The sequence below is a fragment of the Penaeus monodon genome, chromosome 30 (assembly GCF_015228065.2).
Source record: "Penaeus monodon isolate SGIC_2016 chromosome 30, NSTDA_Pmon_1, whole genome shotgun sequence".
Lineage (NCBI taxonomy): Eukaryota > Metazoa > Arthropoda > Malacostraca > Decapoda > Penaeidae > Penaeus > Penaeus monodon.
The window spans coordinates 18,259,096-18,259,412 of NC_051415.1; positions in this window are offsets into that span (position 1 = coordinate 18,259,096).

A 317-nucleotide genomic window follows, 5' to 3' on the forward strand; every position below is an offset into this window, starting at 1 on the left:
GTCGAATGTTCGGATAATTGAAGTCAACCGATGTATTGACATTGGAGATTTCTAAACTAGAATATTGAGTTAGATGAGAGAAGTGTTATTCAAAAGGCAGAAGGTGTCGCAGTATCTAATCCCTAAAGAATCAAGTGTGGTCAACGAGTGGGGTAATTCATTTGTTTATCCACTGTTGCCTACATCTCGATGAGCGTTCGTTAAAATGGGATAATATACGAGAGAATTTATGTCTTAAATATTTTGCAGGTCTCCCATTTACGCCAACCAAAATTGGTGGTTAATTAACTTCTACACAACACTAAATATCTGCGAAC